The following is a 13073-nucleotide window of genomic DNA, read 5'->3' as shown; positions in this document are numbered from 1 at the left end:
ATAATTAAAAGTCCCACCATTACTATAAAAATATCTGATAGAGAAAAAAAAATCCTCAAACCAAAAGACGGGCTACATAGATTGTATAATGAATTGACTAACCAGTATCCTTAATGCAAAAAAAAAAAAACATATGGTCCACCATAATAGAGACCAGTGTACCTGCTGCCGCTTCTGTTGATTGCTGCCAGAAGAATGAGTTGCTTATAGCCGGTATATATAATAGTGCTTCCAAAAATTTAAAAACCAAGTGACGATAATAAAAAAGAATAAAACCTCTTGAGCATGTGGATTCACATATCCTCTATTTAGAAAGACATACAGTTCCGTTTAGAAGCGAATAAGAGCTCGTAATCTTCACTAACTACCTCTGACCCTATCCATTGCAGCCGATTTTGATCGTATCTTGGTTGAATTATGTCGAGAATACTAAAATAAATCGAATCGAATAAGAAAACCATATTTTAATTATTTCAGATATTGAGAAAGACATACAGTTCCGTTAAGAAGCGAATAAGAGCTCGTAATCTTCACTAAAAAAGAGTATATGGATTACAATTTTGACTCTTCTCGAACTAAAAACCTTTCTACTTTTTTGTACTTATAAATGAAGGAAGAATATAATATTAGATAGACTTAACCACAAAGCCATTTCAACTTAAATTCCTTTACCACTTAGCTATGAATCCCTCTTCTTTTTTTTTCTTTTTTTTTTCATATGCAGTAAAGAAGAAGAAGAACTGGTTTTGGTTGATCATTATAGCTACGAATTGACATACCTGGGGACAGTATTGTCAACCTTCTTGGGTCCGAGACTCCGAGTCGACCTTTTGGTGCAGAAGATAACTATAAAAAAACAAACAAACGTTATTAGAAAGTTGTACAATCATTCTTTCGAGCAGGATGGGTAAACGGGTTATAGAAAGTTGTCCATTTTCTTGAAAAAACCACAATTCATGTGTAGAAAAGTTGTATAGACAGTTTATTTTACAAAACTTAACCAAACTTACCACAAATCTCTATTTCCAAGAGTACATAACAAGTCATATACAAAACTCACCTGTGATGCAATGCCTACACCAATCTCGCCTTTTGTTCTCTCTTCACCTGCCTCTTGTTACACGTCTGAATGGATTTTAAAAAGCAAGTTGATAAACACTGAATCCTGGTACAGATCAAAAAAAAAAAAAAAAAAAGAAGAAGAAGAAGAAGAAGAAATAAGCAATTGTGATAATTGATTGTTAATTACCTTGAATCACTGAATGGCCAGCACAACCACCACCGTCGCAGACACCGGTTTCTCGATCTTTATCGATTCAGTGAAGATGAAATATATCGCGATAGTATCTGAAGAATCTGAAGATGAGTGGGTGGGTTTTGAGGAGCAAAGAAAGGGATGGAAAGAGGCAAACAATTCAAGGTTTTTTTTATTGAAGATGGATGACTGTTGATGGGAAATGGAACAGGTGAAACCGACTGCATATTGAATTGATTGCATATGGATGGTTTAATTGAATTTAGAGAAAAATGCCCGGATAGTCCCTGTGGTTTCGTATTTTTTCATCCATAGTCCCCAACTTTCTAAAATTACCTGAATAGTCCCCAAGTTTTCATTTTTTGTTCTCGGATAGTCCCTGAGTCTAACTTCAGTTTGTTTTCTCTGTTAAAAGGGTGTGAAATGACAAAAATACCCTTTCCTTAAAAGGCCAAACCATAGGGACTATCCGGGCATCTTCTTCATTTTTATTTATAAAACCCCACCACCACACTTCATCCTCAACCTCCACCCACCATCACCCTCCTTCACCCTCCACCATCACCGCCACAGTAAGGGCTCTTATTCTTTTGATTTTGATTTATAAGTTGTACGCATTTTTGAGTTGATACTAAAGCTATAAACTTTAATGCAGATTTATACAGAGAATTGGGTAAATTCACCTGGGCAAATGGAGGATAACTCATGGCAAGCATTTGTAGCTGTGCCTAAAGACGACTGGGTTGTTGCAAAAGTAAGTAATATAAGTCATTTTTTGTGTTAAAATTCTTGTTTTCTTAGGATCAAACATCTGCAATATTACGATTGCCTACAACCCAGTTTGTAGCTGTGACTACAACACAGTTTGTTCTTGTAAGCATTTGTAGCTGTGCCTACAACCCAGTTTGTTCTTGTAAGATGTTGTTCTAGTATGGAAGATGAAAGGGGAACGAGAAATGGAGAGTGATTGTGGCGGTGATGGTGGAGGGTGGAGGAGGGTGATGGTGGGTGGAGGTTGAAGATGAAGTGTGGTGGTGGGGTTTTATAAATAAAAATGAAGAAGATGCCCGGATAGTCCCTATGGTTTGGCCTTTTAAGGAAAGGGTATTTTTGTCATTTCACACCCTCTTAACAGAGAAAACAAACTGAAGTTAGACTCAGGGACTATCCGAGAACAAAAAATGAAAACTTGGGGACTATTCAGGTAATTTTAGAAAGTTGGGGACTATAGGTGAAAAAATGCGAAACCACAGGGACTATCCAGGCATTTTTCTCTTGAATTTAGGTTTAATTGTAGGTGAAACGATCGAAGGCAACATTCAATACGATAGGGTTTTGCTTTAAAGGAGGGATGCCGGTGAAATGTATAGATTGCCTCAAAAGTGTCTTAAATTCTTGGATAATGCATAACTTACCTCCTCTAAAACAGCTTATACTCTCTTCACGTAACGCTATAAAATTTATACATGTGTAAAATGACCAAAGGGTAGAAAACCCAGTTTCTTTAATATAGTAGTATAGATTATATATATATATATATATATATATATATATATATATATATATATATAGGGTAGGGCTAGATAGAAAACCCTATATATATAAAAAAACCCGAGAAAACCCAAGCTCCCGACATTTTTTTTTTGAAAAAAATAACACATGTAATATACATGTTTTTAAGACTTTTGGGCCAAAAAAATCAAAAAAGCGCCGAAGGGATATTTAAAAAAAAAAAAAAACAAGTTTCAGCAATTTTCAGCGAAATTATGTCTTTTTTGCTTAACACGTGTTAGGAGCTGAAATTTGTTTATTTTTTTTAAAAAAATCCCTTCGGCGCTTTTTTGTTTTTTTTGGCCCAAAACACTCTAAAACATGTATATTACATGTGTAATTTTTTAAAAAAAAAAAAATGTCGGGAGGTTGGGTAAAAATGGCTTCCCATTTGGGTTTCCAGAGTTTTCTAAGAATTTTAGGGTTTTTTATCTAGCATTATCCTATATATATATATATATATATATATATATATATATATATATATATATATATATATAGGGTCAGGATCATTTCAGAACCATAAATATTTACAGAACTCCTAATAAACAATCTTTTTATTTATATATTTTTATGTTTAGAATAATTTTATCATCTATTATGTGTATTTTTACGATTACATACATGTTAAGAGTAATTTTATCATTTTTATATCTAATTTTATAATTACACATATGTAAACTAGTTTTTTTTACATATATGTAATTAGTTATGACACATATATATAATTTTGGCAATTAAACATATGTAAACGACTTTTAACATGTATGTTATCAAAGAAATACATATAATAGATGATAAAAAGATTCTAAATACAAAAACTTATATATAAAAAGATTGTTTATTAGGAGTTCTGAAAGTTCTGTAGTTATTTAGAGTTCTGAAATGAGCTCAACCCTATATATATATATATATATATATAGGGAGCCGCTAGAATGAGAACCACCACGAGTTGTAAGAACCACGAGAACCGCGACCCGCGGGTGGCCGTTGACCACGAAACTTTTTTTACACCTAGATCCGTATATTTTAAGACCGGGTGTAAATTTTGGGTTCAAACGGCGCGCCCGAGGGGGTAGTTTTTTACGCCCAAAGTTTGGTTAAAAAAAAAGAAAAATTAAAAAAATTAAAAAAACCCAAACTTTGGGCGTAAAAAACTACCCCCTCGGGCGCGCCGTTTGAACCCAAAATTTACACCCGGTCTTAAAATATACGGATCTAGGTGTAAAAAAAATTTCGTGGTCAACGGCCACCCGCGGGTCGCGGTTCTCGTGGTTCTTACAACTCGTGGTGGTTCTCATTCTAGCGGTCCCCTATATATAGGGAGCCGCTAAAATAGGAACCACTTCCAGTTGTAAGAACCGCGAGAACCACTATCAACCAATCAGATTTTGACACTCAAAAGGTTATTTTGGTCTTTTAACACCAAATGTCATTTCCACACCCTCTCTCTACATTTATAACTGTCAGAAATTTCTCTCTCAACCTTTTTATAACTTCTTATCCTCTCTCTTCTAAAACTTTTATCACTTTCTTTTTAAAACTCTTGAAACAAGAGTTTCAGACAAACACCCTCACCCTCTCATTAGTCTCCTCTCTCTCTCTCTCTCTCAAATGTGATGGTAGCCGGCAACCCCCCACCCTCGTCTTTCTGCTCGGTGATCTCCCCCTGTCATTTTCAGCCCGGAAACCACACGGAGGAGCTGGCTACGGCCGGTTTTTCCCCGTCGTTTGATGATGATGATGATGATGATACAGTCAATGTTGATGATGAATATGACGGCGGCACGCGGCGGCGGTAGCTCCTGCCGACACGCTTTTCCTATGGCGGTGGTGTCTCCGGTGCGCCGCCTCGTCTCACCTTCTTTCGGACCGGCGGTGGTGTCTCCGGTTGATGTTGTTTCGGTCGGGGGTTGGAGTATTCTGATTGTGGGGTGGGTGGAGATGGCCGGCGGCGGCGATGGTGGTTTAGCCAGGTGGTTTGTGGGGAGACGGTGGAGGGTTTTTTGGTGGTGTGTGGCAGAGGCGGTGGTTCAGTCACGGTTCCGTCGGTGGGTTTGGTGGGAGTTCGGCAAAGGGGCAAGCCGATGGTGGTTTGTGGGTTTTGATCTGTTTTGATTTGTGGGTTTTTGATTTGTTGAATCTGGGTTTTGAATGTTTTGATTTGTGGTTTTTAATCTGTGGAATCCTGGCCTGTGTTATTGATCTGTTGAATTTTTGGTATGTGTTCTTTCTTTTTCTGGGGTTTGAATGTTTGAATCGGTTGAATCTTTTTGGCCTTTGTTCTTGATCTATGGGGTTTGAATGTTTGATATGTGGGTTGAATAATGTTCAGGTTCCTTGTGGGTTTTGAATGTTTAAATGTTTGAATCTTTTGGCCTGTGTTCTTGATCTGTTGATGGATGATGTTCTTTTTGGGTTTGTTGTTACTGCATTTTGTTGCTACTGACATTTTTTGGTTTGTTTAAATCGGTTGAATCTGGCGCCTTTTTGAATCGGCGGTGATGATAAAAAAAAACGGAAGATGGCGCGGCAAGGACGGCGGAGGGTAGGTTTTTAAACCTGCAACCCCTCTTTTGCAGCCTTTTGATTATCCGCTAATCTGAGCCAAACCCCGTTTCATTTTTTCGAGATACACTTTGTTTGGATGTTTTTGTTTTTTTCCCCTCTAGTCGATGATGATAACGATATATCTGAGACACCTCCCCGAGTATGCGATTTCTGTGTGCGTTCGTTTTTGCGTAAAAAAGTTTTTGTTAAAAAAAAAGTTAAATCGTAAACTTTTTAACGTAAAATGTAAACTGTTTAACGTAAAACGTAAAAAGTTTTACGTAGAACGTAAAAAGTTTTACGTAGAACGTAAAAAGTTTTACATAGAACGTAAAACTTATAGTGTAAAAAGTATGCGTTTCTGGGTGCGTTCGTGTTGCGTAAAAATGTTTTTGTAAAAAAAAACTGTTTAACCGTAAACGTTTTAACGTAAAACGTAAAAACGTAAACTTTTTAAACGTAAAACGTAAAACGAAGAAAGCGTAAAAAGTTTTACGTAAAACGTAAAAAGTTTTTAACGTAAATCGTAAAACGTAAAAACGACGCGTTAAAAATGTAAAAAACGTAAAACGTAAAAAAAACGGCGCGTTAAAAAGAAAACAACGTAAAAACGTAAAACGTTAAAAAACGACGCGGAAAAACGTAAAAAATTTTAACGTAAAACGTTAAAAAACGACGCGGTAAAACGTAAAAAAATTTAACGTAAAACGTAAAAAAAAACGGCGCATTAAAAAACGGGCGAAAAAACGGCGCGTCAAAAAAACCGACGCGTAAAACGTAAAAAACCGACGCGTAAAACGTAAAAAAAACGGGGCGTAAAACGTAAAAAACCGACACGTAAAACGTAAAAACCGACGCGTAAAACGTAAAAAACCGACGCGTAAAACGTAAAAAACCGACACGTAAAACGTAAACCGACACGTAAAACGAAAAAAAACCGACGCGTAAAACGTAAAAAAAACGGGTCGTAAAACGTAAAAAACCGACGCGTAAAACGTAAAAACGGGGCGTAAAACGTAAAAAACCGACACGTAAAACGTAAAAACCGACGCGTAAAACGTAAAAAACCGAGGCGTAAAACGTAAAAAACCGACGCGTAAGACGTAAAAAACCGACGCGTAAAACGTAAAAAACCGACGCGTAAAACGTAAAAAAACGGGGCGTAAGACGGGACGGCTTGTAAAAAAACGGGACGGCTAAAACGGGACGGAAGAAAACGGGACGGCTAAAACGGGACGACAAAAAACGGGACGGCTTGTAAAAAAACGTGACGCTAAAACGGCGCGCTAAAACGGGACGGCTTGTAAAAAACGTGACGTAAAAAAAAAAAAAGGTGGTAAAAAAAAGCGCATAAAAAACGTGACGTAAAAAACGGTCACAAAATCGGCGTGAAAAAACGGAGCGTAAAACGGGTCGTAAAAAACGCGCGTAAAAAAAGGGTGGTAAAAAAAGCGCATAAATTTTTTTTATATAAAAAATCTGATTTTCAAATTTTTTGTTTAATAAAGAAATCTTTTTAAAAAATAAAAAGTAATATAATAAAACAAAAAGTAATTAAAAAATAATAAAGTGAAAAAGACAAAAAAAGAGTTATTTTACCAATCTACCCTTTTTGATTAAAATATAAAAGACATAATAAGACAAATTTTATTTAATATTAGTTTTTGTTACTTTTAATCTCATCCATCCATCAAGTTGATCTAAAGGCTATAAAGTGGTTCCTATGGTTCTTACAACTGGAAGTGGTTCTCATTTTAGCGGTCCCCTATATATATATATATATATATATATATATATATATAGGGGATGGTTCAAATGAAAACCACTTTTATTGTGAAAACTCGAAAACTAACTAAAAAAGCCTAAAAAAACCTAAAAAACATACAAAATTTTTTTTTTTTTTTTACAATTTTTTTTAGAAAAACCGCTACTTTTTATATATGGAAAAAAAATTTCAAAAAAAAAAAAAAAAAATTTTTTTGGTTGTACTGCACATGTGCACTAATACGGAAAGCCTAAACCACTTAACCCACCCCCCACCGACACCCCCCAAAAACCTAAACCCCCCACCCCCCCCCCCAAAACCTAAATTCACCCTCCCACCAAAAGCCTAACCCCCCCCCCCCCCCAAAAAAAAAAAAAACCTAAACCCCCCCACCCTCCCGAAAACCTAAAACTAAACCCTAAACATAAACCCGAAAAAAACCTAACCCCCCACCCCCCAAAAACCTAAACCCCCCTCCCCCCCCCCCCTCACACCCAAAAACCTAATCCTAATCCTAAACCTCCAAAAAACTAACCCTAAAAGCTAAACTAGAATCAAAAAACTAATTTTAAGCATGTAATGCACATTGTAGTACATGTTATATTGCACATGTGCACTACTATAATAATAGTATTGAAAACAAGACGACACCATAAATCTTTTTTTATGTCATAAAAAATATGCTCGAATATACTTGAATGAAAGATAAGAAAATTTGTGATCTTATGGTGCCATTTTTGTTTTAAAATGATAATGTATGGAGAAATGAGAAATGTTTGAAAAGTTATATATTTTTTGTTCCAATTTTACCCCTCCTTCATTAAAAGTCTTCCCTCCCTCCTTTTTAGTGGGTTTTAGTTAGTTTTCTAGTTTTCACAATAACTAGTGGTTTTCATTTGAACCTTCCCCTATATATATATATATATATATATATATATATATATATATATATAGTTAAAAGCAATAGTGTGACCAATAAAACAACAAATGTTGTATAAAAAATATTTATTGAGTTATGAATAACTTTTGCAACTTTTATTTGTTGTTTTATGTAGTTTTATTTAAATCATTTTTTACAAAACTTATTATCTAAGCCTGTGTAACACACGGGTAATTAACCGAGTATGAAAATATACTCAAATCTGAATTGCATTCATTCAATAATTGTTAATTAACAATTTACTTCCTCTAAGGGGTGTGTACATGTTTCGAGTAATCTCCGAAAATTGTAACTTATTTGAAACTCAATTCTCACATTCATTCAATAATTATTAATTGTCAATTAACAATTTACTTCCTTGTTCACTTCATTTCACGCGACAGGTCAACCTACACCCACTCAACCTCGCGTTTGCACTTTCAAAACTTTTATGGATTGCAAACCTCACTCCTTCAACGACATTGAGGGAGCGGTAGGCATTCTACACTGGATCGAGAAGGTTGAATCCGTGTTCGCTGTGTGTGAATGCCCTGCTAACAATTGGGTGAAATTTGCTACTGGTACCCTGGAGGGAAACGCGCTTTCGTGGTGGAATGCGCAGGTTCAGATGCTCGGATTGGCGGATGCCAATAATAACTTCAAGGATCTGATTAAAGAAGAATATTGTCACTGGGATGACATCCATGATGTCACACCCCTATTTTCCACGTGTCACCGGTGGACCCGGTGGGGGATTCCGTGACGTAGTTGATATCGTCATAGTCAAACATACAAAATATAAATGCACAGCAGAAGCAAAGAAAGATTTATTTCAACTTATTAATATTGTAATATCCAAGTATCACAAAATAGTCGAAATAGATCCACAGGCGGAATCAAATAAAAAGGTGACTTCATTTCAACAGACTTCATGCATCCTAAGCTTGCGAGACTTCTATGGATGCTAAGGAGTGACCAGCCTATTACGCGTAGTATCTGCACTTAGCCTTTTTGGAAAATACGTCAGTTTACACTGGTAAATACAATTTAACTGACTCATTTTGAAAATGTTTAAAATTGATTTAAATGCCCGCGGCATAAAACTTTTTATAACTTGGGATAATTATTTGCTTAATAATCTTGTAAAAGAATTACATGTCTGTTATGCGTTCAGTTGCCCAGGTCGTACCGGGCTAAAGATTAATAGACACACCACTTAATATAATTCCGCCGCGAGACTTCTCACGACCGACGATTATACTTTATTAAAATGCACTACGGGTGTACGCCTACACCCGTGTGCTAAGGTCGTGGCCATTCTTTGAATGATGCCAAGGATATCCGGGACATGGTCATTAAACCTCCAAAGGCGTTAAACAAACAATACAGCATTTTTAAACGGGTTAATTTGACAACACTTAACCATCAACTGATTAAGGTCAATTTCCCGACCAAGCGGTATTTTATATACCGTACCCCAAGCCCGTATAGGGAAAATAAGTTAAACGTATTTACCTGAGCAAAGTATAATTCAAATACAGCGAGTGCACGTAGCTTTTACTGGGCTCCTAGATCTGGAAATTAAGGTTTTAATAACCTATTAGAATCCTAACGGGTCTTAAGCTTAGACCGGTTAGTTTTATATGAAGATTACCGTTTTAAACGCACAATAAGGCGAAGACCGTTTTAAATTATGGTTTTGACCCAACAAGCTTGCAAGCTTTTTTAATATGGGTAACATGATCACATTCTGGATTTTGAGACCGAAAAGATATGGTTTGACCCGTTTCGGCTAAAATGGGTAAACTAGTCACATAAGCCGATCCGAACGCGTATAGTGCGTAACGAGTAACCATAAGAGTCATATACATGTTTCTGAAGTCAATATGCCTAAAATATGTTGTGATATCAGAATGATACCTTCCATTATGCCCCCAAATGATTTTAAACCAAAACTATGCCTCATAAGGGCGTTTTGGTCATTTTATAAGGTGTAAAAAGGGTTGAAATAATAACCTGAGTTACAGGTCTGATTAAATTAGTAAATATACTTAATTTACTAAGTTATAACAGTAGGTTATCAAATCTATGTGAAATTTATTACCTTTTACCTTACTATGCACCGTAGGGGCATTTTAGTAATTTCACATGTGCCTAAAAGGTCAATTCTGGAATTCTGAATTCAAAACATTTGCCTATTGTATAAAATATAAAAATTCACTGATTACATCAGTAGGTTCAATCCCTTAAGCTTAATAAGGTTCTAGTGCACACTTATGCGTTAAAAATGCTTAAAAAGGCGATTTGGAGCCATTTCCGGGTTTTCTGTAAAAAGCTGATATTTTTAATATTCTGGAAGGCTCAAAATAATTTATTTATCATAGCAAATCAGTAGAAATTGGTTTGAGGTCAAAAGGATTTGTAAAACTCATTTTATGGCTAAAAAGGGCAAAACCGGCATAAACCGAATTAATCTTAGAACACTAAGTTATGCTCAGCCTAAAAATAAATAAAAATCTACAAAAATCCCAAAATATTATTTTATAACAGTGGGTAAAAAGTTTGGTATAAAAATTTGGGTTTTGATAGGCTATATGCAATTTACGCCAATTAATTAGTAAAGAAGCTCTTAATTACGCTATTGAGCATAACTCTTAATCTAGACCTCAAACTGACCTCAAATTTTGGGTGCAAGTTTATAAATCAGTAGCTAAGGTGTCTACCCCTTTACATTTTCAAAAATCACATTTTAAGGTCAAATGGGCATAATGGTCAACATATAAGCGATTAACGGAAACATGCATGTGAATAGGATGTCTAGTGAACCAAGTTGTATAATCTCAGAGAGTTATACTAACATGCAAATAGGTCCAAAAGAAGCTCTAAGGCAATCCTAAACTTGGCTTAAACGGGCCAGAACTGATAGTCAAAGCAGAAGTCAAACTTTGCGACTTTCGGTTCCAAACCGAGCCTATACTGAAAATTGTCGAGTTGAACATGTTGGAATATATTCTTACATTAATTACCAAGTTATTTTAATGATCAAACAGGTTGCATGTACCCTACATTGCTAATTATGCATTAATTCGCAAATAACCTTTCTGTTGACTTTTTATGATAAGCTTTGACTCGACAATTAACATAGTTAGAGTGGAAATCTGGAAATACCCTTTTAAGGGTTTGTTACCCACATAATTACCTACTTAAAGGTACTTTTAATTCGTGATTTGACAGAGCACATTTTAATTAATCACGAAGTCAAACCTTAATTACGACGGTTTGACTTTTAGCTAATTAACTAAGCTAAAACGAATTAGAAAGGGTTAAGGACACTTACAAGAGTCCTAATTATGCTTAGGGATGCTAAGGAAGAGTGCTTGCTGTCCAGAGAGCTCCAGGGAGTACACTTGTGAACTTTGCAAATGAATGCCCAAATGTTTACAACATTCATCTCCTTATATAGCATTCTTGATCTTATAAGATGGTGCCACAAGAGTCTATGCATGCTCCCTGATCATCACAACCGTCCCTAGTGCATGAAAACCCATTTGTTCAGCCCCTGGTATCAGTTTACAGGCCACAAAATCGGTTTAACTTGCTGAACTGGCAGCTGTTAAAAATTTTCTGCCCAGATCAGGCCTAGGTGGCACGCGTAGGGTTTCTTAAGGGGTCTACGCGCTACACCTAGCCCCTGTGCGACCGGAAAACAACTTTCAGCATTTGCAGTTTCAGTCCCTGGTCCATATTATGTTTATTTAACTTTTGTTTATTGCATTTTGGACCCCCATAGTTAACTTTTAAGGGTCTTGGGTTACAAACTAACTTCGTTAAGCTCCCGGTTGGTTACGAGGTCACCCGCATGTCTTAAATTTGCAACGTTGACGCTTTTAACCCCTCGAACACGAATTTGATCATAACTTTCTCATACGATAACGAAACTTTATGAAATTTTAACCACATATTCTAGTGAGTATATTTTATCGTTACAAAGCTTCGGATCTGCCAAAAGGTCACTCAGAGGTATACTTTGCACATGTCGACACTTTTAGCCCCTGTAGTTTGTAATTCCTCACTTTCTTTCATTTTTAGCTTCGTATGATCCATGATTTATTCGTTTGAAGGTATAAACATTATGTAGGGCTATTTTAGAATATATTTATCTATTGTTGACACTTTGGACCCTTATATTCTCATAGTTTTCCCGTTTGTCAACTTTAGTCCCTCCAAAGTATTCTTTCTCACGTTCAGAGCTTATGACACGTGTTTATACATTATTGGACATAAATTTTCAAGGTGTTACATCCTCACCCCCTTAAAAGAAACCTCGACCTCGAGATTTATAGAAATAATTGAGGGTATTTCTCTTTCATCGTGGACTCTAACTCCCACCTATATTCAGGACCTCTACGGGTGTCCCACTTCACCTTGACAATAAGCACAAGCTTTCTTCGAAGCTTCTTTACCTGTCGATCCTCAAACGACACAGGTTTTTCCACAAATTTTAAGCTCTCGTCTATATGCACATCTGTATGTGGTATAACTAGCGACTCATCAGCTAGACATTTCTTCAGATTGCAGACGTGAAATACATTATGAATACCATCGAGCTCTTCAGGTAAGTTTAACTTGTAAGCCACTGATCCTACACATTCGATGATCTCGAATGGTCCTATATACCTTGGGCTTAACTTACCTTTCTTACCAAATCGCATCACCCCTTTCCAAGGTGATACTTTGAGCAAAACTTTATCGCCAACCTCAAACTTGAGAGGTTTTCGCCTTTCATCCGCATAGCTCTTCTGCCTGTCTCGAGCAGCTTTTAGGCGGTCACGAATCTGGACAATCTTGTCCGTTGTCTCGAAGACTATGTCAGGACCTGATAATTGAGTATCTCCTACTTCCGCCCAACAGATGGGCGTCCTGCACTTTCTACCATATAGCGCCTCAAAAGGTGCAGCCTGGATGCTGGTATGGTAGCTATTATTGTAGGAGAACTCGACCAATGGTAGATGCCTGTCCCAACTACCTCCTAG

Source organism: Helianthus annuus, chromosome 2, assembly GCF_002127325.2.
Source record: "Helianthus annuus cultivar XRQ/B chromosome 2, HanXRQr2.0-SUNRISE, whole genome shotgun sequence".
NCBI classification, from domain to species: Eukaryota; Viridiplantae; Streptophyta; class Magnoliopsida; order Asterales; family Asteraceae; genus Helianthus; species Helianthus annuus.
This window is presented reverse-complemented; position numbering follows the sequence as displayed.